Source organism: Leptodactylus fuscus, chromosome 4 (genome assembly GCF_031893055.1).
Source record: "Leptodactylus fuscus isolate aLepFus1 chromosome 4, aLepFus1.hap2, whole genome shotgun sequence".
Lineage (NCBI taxonomy): Eukaryota > Metazoa > Chordata > Amphibia > Anura > Leptodactylidae > Leptodactylus > Leptodactylus fuscus.
Window position 1 is genome coordinate 17,788,383 of NC_134268.1, and position 19,278 is coordinate 17,807,660.

Below are 19,278 nucleotides of genomic sequence, written 5' to 3' on the forward strand. Positions count from 1 at the left end.
GTCATATCGCTGGGGTTGGTTCATGTAGTTGGCTCACCGCTGCTCCATATAAATCTATTGTTAGGGTGCAATGAAAGAAAACTGCATGAAGTAACAATAATGAGTCAGCTCTGCGTCCATAGTCCTCTTTTAGAATGTGCCTGAGCCTGGAGACCCCTCCCCCTTCCTATAGGGGTGTATAGGGTCTCAGCACAGCAGCTGCCCTTCCCCCCATGCAGTTATTAGATTGCACCCATATTGCTTCCTTTCCATAGATGTGACCCCCTAATGTTCACCTCCGGGTTTTGCATTGATTTGTAGGCTGCTGTTTCCCCCCCCCATACTTTACACTGCAGTTCAGCCCTTGATAGAACCAAAGCCCTGCACGGTTTAGATTAGATTATAGTCTATGGAGTCCGCAGGTGTCCTCGGGTAACTGCTTTTTCCTAGCAGATGAGCTCTCCGTCATTTGGGTCCATGATAATTTGATCCTAACGTAATAAAACCCGTAAAGCCAAACACGATCGCCGCCATGTCTTTCCAGAATGAGAATATCTGCATGATTGCTGTTGGAGAGATCGAACTTCTGCTATAAATTAATTCTACATGTAATGAGAGATGAGCGAACACTGTTTGGATCAGCCGATCCGAACAGCACGCACCCATAGAAATGAATGGAAGCACCTGTGACGCCGGCTGGCCGCCTGCAAAGTCTGCGTCACAGGTGCTTCCATTCATTTCTATGGGTGTGTGCTGTTCGGATCGGCTGATCCAAACAGTGTTCGCTCATCTCTAGTAATGAGTCATGAACTCTTCTTTATTACACACCATGATGGCCGAAAGACCCCAAATATTACCTATATATATCCTATTAATATTATAAATGTGAAAGTTTGTGGGTTTGCATGTTCGGATGTTTGTTCCTCAATCACGCAAAAACCGCTCCACCGATTTGGCTGAAATTTTCCACAAACATAGTTAATACACCCGATTAAACAATAGGCTACTTTTTGTCACAATAGCACACATACGTTTTTCCCAGGACCCCCACAAAACCCAAACTCACACCACTATCTCTGCAATCTCACACACTTTGGACCCCGATTTGGCTGAAATTTTCCACAAACATAGTCCCTACACTCGATTGCGCAATAGGCTACTTTTCGTCACAATAGCTCACATACGTTTTTCCCAGGACCCTTTGGATGTTCGGATGTTTGGCGGTCAATCACGCAAAAACCGCTCCACCGATTTGGCTGAAATTTTCCACAAACATAGTTAATACACTTGATTGCGCAATAGGCTACTTTTCGTCACAATAGTGCACATACGTTTGTACCAGGACCCCCACAAAACCCAAACTCACATCACCATCTCTGCAATCTCACACACTTTGGACCATAGCAAGCCACAAAATTCATATTGCCCTCTACAGCCTCGCCCCTAACCCCACACAATCTCATATACATATACTTTACCACTTTGCCCCTCACCTTAACGATACTCCAGGAGGCCCTCTTTAACGCTCCGGAGCATCCATGTTTGCCCCCACCACTCTGACAATCCGCGACACCGCCCACCCATGTCAATACCCCTAGGCGGTCTAATAAATGCAAAAAAAAAAAGTTTTAAAAAAGTAAAAAAAATATAAAAACAATAAATAAAAAGGATTAAAAATTCAAATCACCCCCCTTTCCCTAGAACACATATAAAAGTAGTTAAAAACTGTGAAACACATACATGTTAGGTATCCGCGCGTCCGAAATCGCCCGCTCTACAAAGTAATACAAATATTTTTCCTGTTCGGTAAACGCCGTAGCGGGAAAAATGGTCAAAAGTGCCAAACCGCCGTTTTTTCACTGTTTTGATTCTGCTAAAAATTTGAATAAAAAGTGATCAAAGCAATAACATTTCCCGAAAATGGTAGAACTACAAAGTACACCCGTTCCCGCAAAAAAAGACGCCCTATGCATCCCCGTACACGCAAGTATAAAAAAGTTACGGCTGTTGGAATATGGCGACTTTTCAAAAAATAATTTTTTAACACAGTTTTGGATTTTTTTTAAGGGGTCAAAATGTAAATAAAACCATATAAATTTGGTATCCCCGGAATCGTAACGAAACACAGAATACAGGGGACATGTCATTTTGGTTGCACAGTGAACGCCGTAAAACCAAAGCCCGTAAGAAAGTCGCAGAAATGCATTTTTTAGTCAAATCCACCCCATTCTGAATTTTTTCCCTGCTTCCCAGTACATTATATAGAATAAATAATGGTGGCATCATGAAGAAAAATTTGTCCCAGGAAAAATTAAGACCTCATATGGCTCTGGGAGCGGAGAAATAAAAAAGTTATGGGGTTTAGAAGGAGGGGAGTCAAAAACGAAAATCAAAAAATGCCATCGGCGGGAAAGGGTTAACTTCAAATACTTCTGTCCCAAAGTCACTATGTAAAGTTTCTCACAACACCGTATATATAGCAGCTCAAATACAAAGTAACTGCAACACAAAAGTCTCACGTATTCTCTGAATTACAGCAACAACAAGATACAAACTTACATTTCATATCCCATACCTTATACACAGTACGAAAACCTTACCCGCGCCTGTATATACCCACTGCTACAATCACCGAAGACGAAGTCGCGGGTACCAGCTAGTACATAATATTATTACAGGGCGCTGGGGGGGTGGGGGTGAAAGAGGCGAAGAAGAATGGGGGGCAATAGCGTAATGTATAGGGAGGTAGTAAAGGTGCACGGGGAGGATATGTTATTATAGGGTCTATCTATCTATCTATCTATCTATCTATCTCCTATCTATCTATCTATCTATCTATCTATCTATCTATCTATCTATCTCTCTCTCTCCTATCTATCTATCTATCTATCTATCTATCTATCTATCTATCTATCTATCTATCTATCTCCTATCTATCTATCTATCTATCTATCTATCTATCTATCTATCTATCTATCTCCTATCTATCTATCTATCTATCTATCTATCTCCTATCTATCTATCTCCTATCTATCTATCTCCTATCTATCTATCTATCTCCTATCTATCTATCTATCTATCTATCTATCTATCTATCTATCTATCTATCTATCTCCTATCTATCTATCTTCTATCTATCTATCTATCTATCTATCTATCTCCTATCTATCTATCTATCTATCTATCTATCTATCTATCTATCTATCTCCTATCTATCTATCTCCTATCTATCTATCTATCTCCTATCTATCTATCTATCTATCTATCTATCTATCTATCTATCTATCTCCTATCTATCTATCTTCTATCTATCTATCTATCTATCTATCTATCTATCTATCTATCTCTCTCCTATCTATCTATCTATCTATCTATCTATCTATCTATCTATCTATCTATCTATCTATCTATCTCTCTCCTATCTATCTATCTATCTATCTATCTATCTATCTATCTATCTCCTATCTATCTATCTATCTATCTATCTATCTATCTATCTATCTCCTATCTATCTATCTATCTCCTATCTATCTATCTATCTATCTATCTATCTATCTCCTATCTATCTATCTATCTATCTATCTATCTATCTATCTATCTCCTATCTATCTATCTATCTATCTATCTCCTATCTATCTCCTATCTATCTATCTATCTATCTATCTATCTATCTATCTATCATCTATCTATCTATCTATCTATCTATCATCTATCTATCTATCTATCTATCTATCTATCTATCTATCTATCTATCTATCTCCTATCTATCTATCTATCTATCTATCTATCTATCTATCTCCTATCTATCTATCTATCTATCTATCTATCTATCTATCTATCTATCTATCTCCTATCTATCTATCTATCTATCTATCTCCTATCTATCTATCTATCTCCTATCTATCTATCTATCTATCTATCTATCTATCTATCTATCTATCTATCTATCTATCTCCTATCTATCTATCTATCTATCTATCTATCTATCTATCTATCTATCTCCTATCTATCTATCTATCTATCTATCTATCTATCTATCTATCTATCTATCTATCATTCCAGCATAGTGTTATTCCTTGGCGCACTCCTTGCACCCTGTATTACACTTGGTCTTAGGGGACACTTTCCTTTATTTGCTCCTTTGTCCTCTTGCACCAGATTTACCTTTGATGACTTTCCTCCAGTTTTCTGTAAGATTTTGGCGCCACCTAGCTGCCGCTCTTCTCCCAGTGTGTACACGTCTCTGCACAAGCGCTTTCTCTCCTACAGTCTGGATATATTTTTGACCTTTTCCTTTCTTTAGCATTTCTTATATATTGTAGTTTGTACAATAAGGAAAGTGAAGCAGATATTTCTATACTGTACCATACAGGGTGGATTATCCCCAGAGATAAGTAGTGTTTGGTGCAGCGTGGGTTAATGCTACAGACCTGACATTCTGCAATTTTCTGGTCCGGGCCAGTTTGTCCTTTCTCAGCTGTAGAACATACACATTTGTTATGGAGGTGGAGACTATAGAAGTCAATGTAAGCAGAGCGATCCTATACTGCGCTGTCAGATCGCCTGCCTATACTATGACAGTCCCTGACATCTCGGTGTAGGGACCACATTGCTATAAACTTGGGTTTGGCAACCTTGACATATACTGGTATAATAAAAGCCCGAATCCCATCCACTTTGCAGATAATGTAAAAAGCTGCGTTTTTGCAACTTGGGCCTCCGACCTAATTGGGTTCTCTAGTTTAGAAGCCCCTTGCCATACCCCCTATGATTTCTGAGTTATTAGGGGGCAGTGGTTACACAGAGCATCTCTCGCTCTGGAGGACCCGTCCTGTCCAGGCAACTCATTGATATCAATGGACACGGTGTAATGCTTCACTTTTCCTGTGGTGGCGCTGCAGGGAAACAGAACACTTGCTAGCAGGTTTCCCCACAGATTGCAGCTGATTTCGGGGGGCTCGGCAGGAGGACGCTGTGCGACTATTTTATCCTAACGAGTAGTTCAAGTGGAGAAGCCCTTTAAGAAAGGAAGTCTTCCTATCATATAACATTTATAGATTGTACAACCCCCTCCTAAGATGAAGCTGCTCTGGCAGTGACCGGGGACAATATGGACGCCACATGGGGGCTGCGGGGGGTCCCATGGTCAATTCATATCTGTATGCCCGGGTTACCTCCCTCTGTAATGGCCATATATACAGTTGGGTGAACCCCTTTAAGCCCCCAGACATGTCAGCATCTAATGTGCACAGGGTCAGCCTGGACCACCGGTGGTCCTACAGCTCCAGCAAAGGATCCAGTGATGGATAACCCCTCTGAAGGTGATCGTCCTGCTGGAATAGATGGAACGATACCTAGATATATAGAAGAAGACTATATATAACACTTTATAACCCTATACAGTCTGCTGTACTGTAAGTGACAAACTCAGCTCTGCTACACCTTGTATTCACAAGCACAGTATCGCCTCCTTATCTGTGGACTTAGCAATGTTGACATAGACACAAGGAAACGCTTGTTAGTAATATTAATTCTGGAAGATTTCCCAGGGGAATTGTCTCATATAGAAACTAAAGGAATGGCGCCCGCACAGCAGAGCCGACCGATTCCTGGTAAATGAGTCAGTGCCTTGTTCTGAGGGAGCTGCATTTCTTGCTGCACTGGGTCTATGCAGTGGCTATATACCGTGCCTGCGCTAAAAGCAAACCAAACCTGTTTCATGTCCGTCTGCAGGGGATTGCGCTCTAGTATTCCCTGTTATCAGCCATTTCAGGGTGTAATGTTCTTCAGTGGGACGACAGGACGTCTCAAAAATTCTGCTTGATCCTTATGTTACCCAAAGAATTGCAGCACAAGACACCTATTCTGGTTGTAGAATAATAAATCTCCTTTTTATGTATACAGCTCCTATGCAAACCTATGTGTCTCCATGTTTACAGACTACAAGGAAACCCTGTGTAGTCTGATCCAGCAGTCGCCTGTCTCTTCTTCCATGTATGTTGGTTAGCAATTTGGCTGTAGGATCAGACTACCCGGGATCTGTTTGTAGCCTGTAAGCAAGGAGACACATTGTTCTGTATAGGAGCTGTGTACAGAATACGGCTGCTGCTGTCATTGTATTATATTGTCATATATTTTAGGTTTCAGGTTTTTTCGGCCTCGTGTTTTCCTGGTGACGTTCTATGAGGATGTGATAGGACGATATCCTGTAACCTGGCGGCTGACCCCTGGAGCCCAGCGGAAGGCCCCGGGCCAGCGCCGATTCTCTGATACTCTGATTTCTGGCATCGGAACGCGGATCCTGTTTGCAGTCCTGACTTATTACTCAGGATTTGCAGCTTCGCTGACATTCTGTGATTTGTCATATCCGAAGTGATGCAGCCATTCTGCCAATGGAGAGTGGGATTACCGATGGTTTTTGGGATGACTCAGTGCATATTTGGCATTTCGTCTCACGCAGCCGTTGTCGCTCGGTCACCCAGCTTTCCCACAACCCTGAATGGAAGAACAAGATCATTATACAGCGGTGGGGATTGTATCGCTACAGGATAATGCAGGAAAGTTGGGTGACAATCTCTGTAGGAATTGTGCAAATGCAGGATTTTTATATGGGGAGGGGGGTTTCGAAATCAGTGACTGGGTTGTCGTCACCCCTAGCAAATAAACAAAGATCAATGGGGAACCCGAGAGCATCAGCACCAGAGAAGAAGGGGATATTAGAGGATATCAGTCTGTATAAAAGGGTTAATACCTGTATACCTGGTGGTCTAGGAAATAAAGGGGTTAATACCTGTAGATCTGGTCGTCTAGGAAATAAAGGGGTTAATACCTGTCTACCTGGTGGTCTAGGAAATAAAGGGGTTAATGCTTGTAGATCTGGTGGTCTACGATAAAAAGGGGTTAATGCCTGTATACTTGGTGGTCTAGGAAATAAAGGGGTTAATTCCTGTATACCTGGTGGTCTAGGAAATAAAGGGGTTAATGCCTGTATACCTGGTGGTCTACGATAAAAAGGGGTTAATACCTGTATACCTGGTGGTCTAGGAAATAAAGGGGTTAATGCCTGTATACTTGGTGGTCTAGGAAATAAAGGGGTTAATTCCTGTATACCTGGTGGTCTATGACAATAAAGGCAGTGCAAGAGTTAATGTCGATTTCCCTTGACGGTCAAGGCCAATGATAGGGTTAATAGCAGTATCCCCGGTGGGTTCGGGCAGTGAAGGGGTTTCGATCAGTCTATTTTGGGCCTCCATTTTCTCCGGTTCTCATGGGTAGGGACTGGTTAATGTACACGTGGGCCTATACACTGCGCCGTACTACATTACTACGTGTTTACATCGTTCGGGGCCTGACTATATTGGGAATAGGATCCTTGCCAACAACCATAATAGAAGCGCTGCCTGTCGCTAAGGGGCCCCTCTTCCTATATCTACACCCATGAATAACGCTTGTTGTGAGCTGAATGTAAAGGACATCTCCGACCGTAACCGTATAATGGTTTATAGTAAAAGAAATGGTTTATAATATCCCAACAGACATATTACAGATCTCTGCATGTCCTGCTACAGCTCAAAACCTCAAAGACTTGTATGATAAAAGTCTGACTACGACTACAGATGTGTACAGATCCCATTGAGGTCAATAATAAATCTGTGTGCAGTGACCGCCCTCTAGTGGCCGCACCAGGCAGGCAGAATTTTATATTCGATTTATTGCAGGTCGTCCCTATCATATCGGTAGGGGGAGGGGGACAAATGAAGATAAAGTTTTATTAAAATTTTCCTCTGTGGCCCCCTACTGTCCACTGCTGGTAATACACCTAGTCCACATATCTGTGGGTCCTGTATTCTCCATGCTAATCCCATGCACTATGGGCATCTAATAACTCTAGTGCCGTCTGCATATTTGCTGCGTACAATAACTTGCATAGACATGACGGATGTCGTAAACCAGCAAATATCCTGCAATTCTTTGCTTTATTTACATCTCTTCTCCCCCAGGGAATTCAGTTTTCTTAATGTGTTTGCCGATGGGGTGAGTAATATCCTTTTCATGTTCGGGGCCTTTCATTGTATCGTAGATAGAAAGTAAAAGTAATCTGAAGTGTGAATCACCGGATCAAAGTTTACATTGGATTGCAGAGGCGGCCGATACAGCTCAGCCTAAAACTCCGGTCATTGCTTAAGGCAAGATTTATTCACAAAGGGTTAAGAATTCCAGATCAGTCTCTTCAATGGCAGATTGCAACAATGTGTCCAAGATTTATTCACAAAGGGTTAAGAATTCCAGATCAGATTGCAACAATGTGTCTATGAGCATTGCTGAAAGACCAGGGGTCCTGCTATCGGGGGTGCCCAGGTGGTAGTCGTAGTCGTCCTTAGGGAGCCCTGGTCCTATATAAGAAAACACCAGTGACGTAAATGGAACATGTCAGGTGGGGGGCTTGGTTCCAATTTTGCAATTTTTGCCCAGGAGCTCCAGGTTTCGGCCTCTGTCTAAGATGCTATCTAGTCTTGTAGGGCTATACCTCATCCTGCAACCCATGTTATACGATGGTTCACCACGTGGATGAGGAAGGCTGAGTTACACCAGTGCTGATAACACATGTATAACACATCCTAAGGGCCATGCACATGAACATGTGCAAGCCACCAGCCGTGATTGTATGGTACACGCTGCACATGGATGTCACCTGTACGCTGCCCGTGCATCGGTCATGCTTCCATGGACCCATTCTTCAGGACTGCTGAGTACGGCCGCAATAGGACCTGTCCTGGAAATCACAGTTGTGTGCACGGGTCAATAGAAATGAATGCAATTTGGTATCAAAATCGGGGTACCACACTGAACTAGCACACGGTCTTATGCATGGGTCCAAAAACTGGCTATAAACTTCAGATAGGTGTTGGTCTAAAATGGTAATCCATTCGGAGAGTTCACATGGGGTCCATGTGCTTTGCAAATGTGTTTGGTATTCCATTCGGGGGAGGGGTGGACTTCCATGCAGACTTCCCCAAACGGAATACAAATGCAGATGTGAACCAACCCTGATTCAGCTGACAACTTTCTTACCCGACACCCTCATACACATGCATTCTCAGCCCTCTGGTAGCTGCTTATCTCGGTCTCAGACAGTTGAAATCCAGTTGTCTGATTCGTGTCATCCCTAACATCTACCGTTGGGGAGTTGGGAGACCCCCATTAGGTGGGCGGCCTTTCCCAATGAAATTATAGTGTTTTCCCAGTATATATCAGATGTGAACACCCCCTACCCACACATGCTTGACTCAATCACATGTGCTCATTAAGGAGAGGGAAATAACCCTCATACACATTAGATGGTTGGCCGGTCCCCTGACTTTAGCTAGCGTTCATCTACTGTGTGCGGTCAGTTTAAGGACCCTTTAAAAAAAACACACACCCTATTAGTAAAGTCTAAGTTAATATTGGGGGTCCTCTGTTCAGGATTGTCATCTATTGGCCATGGGGGAGACGATTGCAAAGAGTATCTCTTTTGTCCTGATCGGCATTACACAATCAACCCATTGATTTGAGTGGACATTGTGCAATACCTCCTTTCCCCTGTGGGGGCACTGCAGGAAAATTGAGAGGTTTCTCTTCATACTCTGATCTCTGAGAGTCCCAACAGAGGGAACACTTTCTGATCTGGTTATTGTCACGGTAAGTTTTTAACTTGTCCATATGGAGAATCCCTTTAAACCCTCAGATTGGGGCCTGTAATAGGGAATAAAATAAATAAATCTGCCTTATCTCCTCTCCTTTATATGTCTTGATAGAAATATTTGACATAAAAATCCTGGTAATTCTTCATCTAAATATATCGGCACCAACTCTACCAGAGACGGCCATTGGGTTGACCTTAGAAAATCAAAAATGTTCCTATGGGATGATGAAAATCTTCTTATTCTATTCCTATTTTTGGAGGCGGCCGGGTGCAATGTGCTCCAGAACCTTCTTCTCACACAGTGTCCTCTTGAAGGTGAGTGACGGAAGTACACATTAGCAGCGGGATGAAGGCCTGTATTGTGAATGTACAGGACATATTACAACCATGCAAAATTGATTTTTCTTGGCAATTTGTTTTTAACTTGTCATGCTCGCCCGTACTACACTACAGAACATGGGGCTGGTGTGAAATTCCCAGAACTCTTGCAGGACAAAAGTTCAAAGGTCTAGTAGATGAGTTGGGAAGACTAATTTATAGAAATCTCAGGAGACACAGTAGTAGGGGCTGCGCTGTATCGGAGCTCTACTAAGAGTTTTCGGCACAGATGGAACACCATGAGGCCATGGCCATTGGGAAATGTTGCATTGAACCCCATTACTGCTGTGACCATCTTGACTACTGACACCAATAGACTCTTATTATTCTACTCGTTATTTGGGTAATGAATAGGGTTGGCCCACCAGAGTACTAGAGTTCCCTCCATGTCCCAAGCTCTGACCCCCCAAAAAAGCCGCCACTCTAGTGCACCTATTAGACAGCATAAAACCTTTAATGGGCCTTGTAACACGATTTAGGAAATGAACCGTACCAGAAAAAGTCTCTGTAAGGAAAAGACAAACATCTTAGTCAGCTCTTTTAGGGTTTTTGACAATAGGTGACCTCGTAGACTTACACCAAGGCATCCAGTACCCTGCACTGCACTGATGAAGAGGAGAACCCAAAACATCTGACTGCAGATGGTTGTATTTTAAAAAAGGAGGAGACTATGATCAAATATGGATCTACAGGTTGGCTTTACTGTAGGTGGCACTAGATGGAAGACCAAGGAGCATTGCCTGGCCTATAAGACTTCCTATGCCAACTGGTGGTCTCCTCAAGGAGAAACACTAACCTCCCCAACCAAATATGGATGGTGTACAGTTCCCAGGGAGTAGTGTCTGATCCATAGGACTTTCTATTCCAACTGGTGCTCTCCCAAAAGAGAAACAGTACATTGCTAGATAGGTTCCTAGGAGTCCTGACAGTGTTCTACACTATGTTTTATAGATAGGTTCCTAGGAGCCCTGACAGTGTTATACACTATGTTTTATAGATAGGTTCCTAGGAGCCCTGACAGTGTTATACACTATGTTTTATAGATAGGTTCCTAGGAGCCCTGACAGTGTCAACCACTATGTTTTATAGATGGGTTCCTAGGAGCCCTGACAGTGTTATACACTATGTTTTATAGATAGGTTCTTAGGAGCCCTGGCAGTGTCATATACTATGTATTATAGATAGGTTCCTAGGAGCCCTGACAGTGTTATACACTATGTATTATAGATAGGTTCCTAGGAGCCCTGACAGTGTCATACACTATGTTTTATAGATAGGTTCCTAGGAGCCCTGACAGTGTCATACACTATGTATTACAGATAGGTTCCTAGGAGCCCTGACAGTGTCATACACTATGTATTATAGATAGGTTCCTAGGAGCCCTGACAGTGTTATACACTATGTTTTATAGATAGGTTCCTAGGAGCCCTGACAGTGTCAACCACTATGTTTTATAGATGGGTTCCTAGGAGCCCTGACAGTGTTATACACTATGTTTTATAGATAGGTTCCCAGGAGCCCCGACAGTGTTATACACTATGTTTTATAGATAGGTTCCCAGGAGCCCCGACAGTGTTATACACTATGTTTTATAGATAGGTTCTTAGGAGCCCTGGCAGTGTCATACACTATGTATTATAGATAGGTTCCTAGGAGCCCTGACAGTGTCATACACTATGTTTTATAGATAGGTTCCTAGGAGCCCTGACAGTGTTATACACTATGTTTTATAGATAGGTTCCTAGGAGCCCTGACAGTGTCAACCACTATGTTTTATAGATGGGTTCCTAGGAGCCCTGACAGTGTTATACACTATGTTTTATAGATAGGTTCCCAGGAGCCCCGACAGTGTTATACACTATGTTTTATAGATAGGTTCCCAGGAGCCCCGACAGTGTTATACACTATGTTTTATAGATAGGTTCTTAGGAGCCCTGGCAGTGTCATACACTATGTATTATAGATAGGTTCCTAGGAGCCCTGACAGTGTCATACACTATGTTTTATAGATAGGTTCCTAGGAGCCCTGACAGTGTTATACACTATGTATTATAGATAGGTTCCTAGGAGCCCTGACAGTGTTATACACTATGTTTTATAGATAGGTTCCTAGGAGCCCTGACAGTGTCTTATACTGTTTTAAGCCAATTTCATGTGTGGTTCATACTGAACTTGTTTGATCCAAAACACATCCTGGTCCTAAACCTAAACGAATCTTGAAAGGTTTGCCCATCTCTACTGATGTGACACCAAACATTAAGTACATGATTTTTGACCTCTTCATCATGATTTAGGAGATTTCGGGAACATACTTACTGCCCCTTAGACAATTTAAGCTGCAAATTTGGGTGGTCGTCTTCTATCTTGTACAGGTTTCAGCTTATGTTGGTACAAGGCTGTAGTGATGATTTCTATCATTGTCCTAGGTGAAGATAAGTCTGATTTATCTCAGCGCCTTGACGGAATCCTTATGTGCCTTCTTGGTCAGATGCCAGGAAACAGTATTGAACTTCGATAGTAATGGGACCCGGGCAGCCGCTATTAGCTGAGCATTTATTTTGCATCTATTCCTCTGCAGTCTATTGTCTTACTGTCGACTATTGAGTGCGGTTGATGGAGAGGTACACAGGGACACGCCGGAGAAATGCGAGTCTCTGAAGTGTTTGCAGTTACTTAAAGGGAACCTGTCAGTAGCGGGACTGGGTCTTTTTGTATACAATGCAACTTCAGAGACATTCTCCTCTCACTGAAATATCCCAAAAGTGTGCAGTACATCCGTACAGCGCTGCAGGAAAGTCATTATTACATGTACTTAAGGGGGTTGTCCAGTTTATTTACAGTCCTATGAAAAAGTTTGTGCACCCCTATTAATCTTAATCATTTTTAGTTCTAAATATTTTGGTATTTGCAACAGCCATTTCAGTTTGATATATCTAATAACTGATGGACACAGTAATATTTCAGGATTGAAATGAGGTTTATTGTACTAACAGAAAATGCGCAATATGCATTAAACCAAAATTTGACCGGTGCAAACGTATGGGCACCTCAACAGAAAAGTGACATTAATATTTAGTAGATCCTCCTTTTGCAAAGATAACAGCCTCTAGTCGCTTCCTGTAGCTTTTAATCAGTTCCTGGATCCTGGATAAAGGTATTTTGGACAAACAATTCAACTTCAGTTAAGTTTGATGGTCGCCGAGCATGGACAGCCCGCTTCAAATCATCCCACAGATGTTCAATGATATTCAGGTCTGGGGACTGGGATGGCCATTCCAGAACATTGTAATTGTTCCTCTGCATGAATGCCTGAGGATTTGGAGCGGTGTTTTGGATCATTGTCTTGCTGAAATATCCATCCCCGGCGTAACTTCAACTTCGTCACTGATTCTTGAACATTATTCTCAAGAATCTGCTGATACTGAGTGGAATCCATGCGACCCTCAACTTTAACAAGATTCCCGATGCCGGCATTGGCCACACAGCCCCAAAGCATGATGGAACCTCCACCAAATTTTACAGTGGGTAGCATGTGTTTTTCTTGGAATGCTGTTTCTTTTTGGACGCCATGCATAACGCCTTTTTTTATAACCAAACAACTCAATTTTTGTTTCCAAAATGAAGTTGGCTTCTCCAAATGTGCTTTTTCATACCTCAGGCAACTCTATTTGTGGCGTACGTGCAGAAACGGCTTCTTTCTCATCACTCTCCCATACAGCGTCTCCTTGTGCAAAGTGCGCTGTATAGTTGACCGATGCACAGTGACACCATCTGCAGCAAGATGATGCTGCAGCTCTTTGGAGGTGGTCTGTGGATTGTCCTTGACTGTTCTCACCATTCTTCTTCTCTGCCTTTCTGATATTTTTCTTGGCCTGCCACTTCTGGGCTTAACAAGAACTGTCCCTGTGGTCTTCCATTTCCTTACTATGTTCCTCACAGTGGAAACTGACAGGTTAAATCTCTGAGACAACGTTTTGTATCCTTCCCCTGAACAACTATGTTGAACAATCTTTGTTTTCAGATCATTTGAGAGCGGGCTGTCCATGCTCGGCGACCATCAAACTTAACTGAACTTGAATTGTTTTGTAGAAAGAAATGGTCCAAAATACCTTCATCCAGGATCCAGGAACTGATTAAAAGCTACAGGAAGCGACTAGAGGCTGTTATCTTTGCAAAAGGAGGATGTACTAAATATTAATGTCACTTTTCTGTTGAGGTGCCCATACTTTTGCACTGGTCAAATTTTGGTTTAATGCATATTGCGCATTTTCTGTTAGTACAATAAACCTCATTTCAATCCTGAAATATTACTGTGTCCATCAGTTATTAGATATATCAAACTGAAATGGCTGCTGCAAACACCAAAATATTTAGAACTAAAAATGATTAAGATTAATAGGGGTGCCCAAACTTTTTCATAGGACTGTATTACTGTGCCCGGCTTAGGCTGTGTTCATACCTGCGCCTGAGCCTCTGCTGATGTCTAAAATACGGACAAAAAAGTCCAAGCATGACTTTTTCATCCAGCTATGTCAGGGAGGAAACATTGGATACCGGATGGACCCCATTACAGTCAGTCGGGTCCTTCAGGTGCCATTGGTTTCCATCATTGGATGGACTATTTTTACTGCTTAATCCATTGTAGGACCAGAAGGCCCCACCAATTACACACATTGATGATCTATGCAAGGTCTTCAATATAATGCAAGGTCATCAATATGATGCAAGGTCATCAGTATAATGCAGGGTCATCAATCTAATGCAAGGTCATTAATATAATGCAAGGTCAACAATGTAATGCAAGGTCATCAATATAATGCAAGGTTATCAATATAATGCAAGGTCATCAATGTAATGCAAAGTCATCAATATAATGCAAGGTCATTAATATATAATGCAAGGTCATCAATATAATGCAAGGTCATCAATATATAGTTTGCAGTAGACCCCTTTAAAGGGCTATTCTCATCTCGGGTCTATCCATGCAGCTGCAAAATGGGGATCAATGGAACCGTTTGCAATCCTGAAAAACCCCTTTAAGGTCATATTGTACACACTTTTCGCTGGAGTTCCCCTTTAAGCCTGATCTATTTACCTTCACGGTCTTATAAGCTCAGTATGATGACATTGACAAAATTCTTCTCAAAAAGCTGCTGAGCAAAGGGAACGGGTTTCTTACGTGCGGCCCCGGCGTGGTCATAAACATGGGTTCCGCTCACTAAACTAAATTGCCAAATCTCGTCCATTCTTCCCATCTCAATCATTTAAGGGATATAAAAAGATGAAGGACGACGTAACCTTATACTGAAAAATCAGATAATTTGGAGGAAGCATTAGCGTTTTATGGATATTGCATCCTAGAATTTTTCTATAGGGCCCCTGGGAGCGGCTCTATCCCCAGTTGTCATAGGATATTCTGCAGCAATGGTGCGGCTTTCCGGTAATACGGCGGCCCTTGTCGGGATGTCAGGCTCGCTCTTCAGTTCCCAGGATAATTCACTGCAACATGAATATTACACGAAAACGTCCCCCCTTATTTTCCTTTACAACGGCCGCTCGGTTAATGGACATTTTACACCATCGTGAGCATCAAAGTCTCCGCAGCCGGCACAAAAGTGAATGAAAATCAAGAACGAATGAGAAAAAGGAGGAGAATTTTACATGCCGGAGACAACGTCTGCAACGTGCCAGAGAAGACTTCATCTGCATACAATGAAATTTTAATGTGAACCAGCTCGGGAAGGGAAAGATGTTTCACAAGCCAAATCTCAATATTGCGTCAGTATAATTTCTAGAGACGTCTCACTTTACCCCGTCCATTGGAAGGTTCTTAATCTAGATACGGACAATAAGATTTGGCTCTGATCGGACCCGAGAAGTGGATCTTAAAGGAACAGGACACACAGAAAATGGACAAAAAGTTTAAGAAATTCCCAGCACTTCCATTCCTTCCTTTCCTATTTTCTCTGATATTACAACTAGAGATGAGCGAACACTGTTCGGATCAGCCGTTCCGAACAGCACGCTCCCATAGAAATGAATGGAAGCACCTGGCACGTACACTTTGCCGGCGGCCAATCGCCGTGCCAGGTGCTTCCATTCATTTCTATGGGAGCGTGCTGTTCGGAACGGCTGATCCGAACAGTGTTTGCTCATCTCTAATTACAACTAAACAGGTTTCATGGAAGTGAATTATTGATGATCTAGCCTGAACCTTGGGGTCTGACACCTAGGAACCCCCACCGATCAGCTCGAAGCTCCTAATCTTCTATTTAACAGGGCAATCATGTCTTATTCATTCATCATGTGGCCTTACAGATCAGACCTATTCAAGAGGATGGGGCTCAGATGCAATACTAAGCACAGTCACTATAAAATGTATGGCGCTGTGCTGAGTGTTGATGAGACTTGAATGGAGTAGATTCTTCTTAGTGTGGCATGGTTCCAGTAGGTGGCGCTCTCTTAACTCCAGGTCTGTTTGCTGTGCAGTCTGGTAACGTGTCCCAAATTACACACCCTCTGCCTTGGATTTTGTTATTGTACTGTGGTCCAAGTAATACCTAATTGTGACTCTCCTAAGGTCAGATCTATGCCATCTGGTTTGACGTAGAAACAGGTGGCGTTGACGGATTCGAGACTGTACCACCTACTTGATCCAAGCCAAGGAGAACCTACTTTTAACTGTTCCATTCTAGAATCTACCAAAGAGGTTCTCGCCTGAATGCTGTGGTCTCCTCCAACATCTCAGGTGTGAAACTCCCACCGATCACATATGGATGACCTATCCTAAGGGTAGGTCATCAATAGTTAACTCCAAGGAAGCCCCTTTAAAAATGAGAGTAGATAGAAAAGTTTCCTTCTTCTGTTCTGGAAGCTCAGCCATGTTCCTCCTCTTTCTTCTCATTGTCCTACGACAGGTTGGTCCTCCAGAGTAGACACCTTTGCAGGAGCTCTTTGCTCTAGGTTATAGAAGTTAGTCCCGAATATGGATTCTATAAGGTCTACAAGGACATATGGATTGGGTTGGTCCAATGGCAAGACTAAGTTGAGTAAGCAAGGTGAATGTACAGAACAGAATACCCTAATACCCAAGTCGAGGACCCTCCACCTGTATGCCGTGAAGACCATAAGACCATCAATGAATGTAAAAACAGATCGGACACGTGGCCTCTACAAGCTCGCAGTGATGTTGGTCTGTAAAGAAGTCCTATTATTATTTACGGTGACATCTTGATAGTGGTGTGCCGTATCCTCTCTTCGGTCTCCATAAATCTCTGCCTTCCCCCATTCGTACATCCAGGAAACAAGTCATCAACGATAACGCCATAAAAGTTTATAGATAACCGCAACGAATAAACTTCCCATATAAGTAAGACTATCAAACATACATTACACAATCTGTTATCATTGACCTTTAGGTCTACAGCAGATGGTGGATGGATTTACAGGATGTTTTATTGTATCAGACGGTTGTCCCTATCGTAAGGCAATATTATCCCAAATGTTCAACTGTAAGTGAAGGTCCGTGATAGGAAGACTGGGGAAAATTCCCTTCATGTGATGAGACAAATTCCAACCTCAACCAGATGTTGTTATCTTCTCACGTAAACCACTAGTAGTCCGGCATCTTTGATGGATTTCAAGATGGCCATGGTATCAGGGCTGAGGCCAATGGTTGGCAGCAGTGACCACGAGAGGCCGGTGGTTGGCAGCAGTGACCACGAGAGGCTAATGGTTGGCAGCAGTGACCACGAGAGGCCAATGGTTGGCAGCAGTGACCACGAGAGGCTAATGGTTGGCAGCAGTGACCACGAGAGGCCAATGGTTGGCAGCAGTGACCACGAGAGGCCAATGGTTGGCAGCAGTGACCACAAGAGGCTAATGGTTGGCAGCAGTGACCACGAGAGGCCAATGGTTGACAGCAGTGACCACGAGAGGCCGATGACCTCACCACTGTTGTGCTGGAATTGGAAGGCAGCGAAACGAAACGGGGCCCCATTACTGCTTACGAACTCCAGTACGATTTTGACCCAGGAGAAGTTCACTATGGGACAGGAACACCAGTTATTAGACAATGTGTTACCGAAACACAGTGATTAACTATTGCAGTCATCTGAAGGCCACCATACACATAAAAGTCATCCAACACCATTGATTCAGGACTGATTGACTATCTTAGGTGTATGGAGACCTCCCGAATCTCCAGCAGCAGATAATACCGGTGGAACAAAGGATTGGGCATGTTGAATTTCAGTGCCTGTTCCAGCACCCCTAAGTCTTGACTGGTAACCTCACTACTACATCTGGATTCATCTTCTTACTGTGACTCCCAAAGCCAAAGGACCAATTTCCACATTTTGCTCTGAGTCTCCAGGGTCATTTCTCAAGCTGGCCCAACACATTAGGTTTCATGGGGATTTTAAGGGAGAGAAGGATTGGGCAGATGCGTTTTATCAGGACTGATCCTTTTGTTATCTGGAAGGAAAGGTCCTGAATAGGGTTGAGCGATCGTGTTCGGAAAAGATCGGATTCCGATCGGCGATCGAGAAAATTTCACGATCGCGATCGGAATTCCGAGCATGATCTTTTTAGGTGGGATCGAGATCAGTACTATTTCCCACAATGCTTTGCCTTCACACTGAGTATACGTTCCGCTCATTCTGAGTGGAGTGTATACTCAGTGTGAAGGCTCCGCTGCGGTTCCATAGGAATGAATGAAAGCAGCCGGCACACAGCCTTAACCCCCTGCGCGCCGGCTGCCTCCATTCATTCTAATGGGAGACTAAACTAACATCTCTAGTAGCTACTTACCTGCAGAGATGGCTGCTCCGGTGCCCAGTGTTCTCCTTTTTCTTCGCCTCGCTGCCGCCTCCCGGGTTAGTGTTAAAGAGCTAGGAAGACGGAGCTTGTGGCTTAGGAGAGTGTGGGCGGGTACAGGGCGGGGAGGCGTGATGTCTCCCCTCCCAGTACCCGCCCACACTCTCCTAACCCGCCCACACTCTCCTAATCTGGGAGGCAGCAGGCAGTGAGGCGAACAAGACAACCGGGCACCGGAGCAGCCATCTCTGCAGGTAGGTGGACACCAGGGGGTACTAAGTAGCCAGAGGATTAAAAAAAATCCTCTGGCTACTTAGTGATTCACTACACAGTGTGGATTCTAACAATTAAAGCATTCAATTGTTAGATTCCATGCTGTATAGTGAATAGGATTGTTTTTAAAATCCGATCTCCGATTA